Genomic DNA, 828 nt, shown 5'->3' with positions numbered 1-828 from the left:
TACATGGTTGTGGGTATTGTGAAATAGTTTTATATATTTTCGAAATTTTGCAATAAGATCTGTGCCTGTGAATCCTTGAATCATAATACCTTTTCGTATGCTCCAGCACCACCTCCTCCCACCTTAATTACTGTATATATGACCTCCTAAGGAGTCATTTGCTTTGTTCATTTTGTTTTAGTCCTTCTCTCTCTCTCTCTTTTCAAAGGTGAGTTATCTGTTTCAAATCAAGATGCATGTATTTGGTGTGGCAGTTTTAATCTTTATGAGTGATTTAAAATTTCCTCATTTATTTTTTAATTGAATCACCATGAGATGGGCCATTGCAAAGCTATTTTGTGCAATTTAATTTTTAATCCTTTCAGTGAAGCCAAGGAAAATCTCTTACTCATGAAATTCCGAAATTCCATATTTCATGTGATTCAAAACTGATTGTTCTTGTGTGATTTTTTAAATTTTTTTATTAATTTTTATTGATAGAAAAGGGATCACCAAATAATGGGTGTTGGGAGGATCCTCCCAGGATGGGAGATGCATGCTGAATGTAGACTCTAGACCGAACATGATTGCCACTCAATGCCTCTTTTGGTATTTTTTTAGATAATTCTTCCCCTCCTCTGTTTGCTTAGGACCAGGACTTTGCCTCTCCCCTCCCTGTCCTTTCAGGAAGCCAGAGAGACATCTTCAGGCAGGAAGAGCATGAAATTTACATAGAAGTGGTACTGCATGGACAGTATCATATTAAGCGAAAGGAGTCAGAAAGAGAGGGACAGACAGAGCAAGATTGCATTCACCCGGAGAACATAAAATAACAAAATAGGAGACGAA

The sequence above is a fragment of the Sorex fumeus genome, unplaced genomic scaffold, assembly GCF_029834395.1.
Source record: "Sorex fumeus unplaced genomic scaffold, SorFum_2.1 ptg000070l, whole genome shotgun sequence".
Lineage (NCBI taxonomy): Eukaryota > Metazoa > Chordata > Mammalia > Eulipotyphla > Soricidae > Sorex > Sorex fumeus.
The sequence above is the reverse complement of the archived record's forward strand: the minus strand, read 5'-3'. Positions refer to the sequence as shown.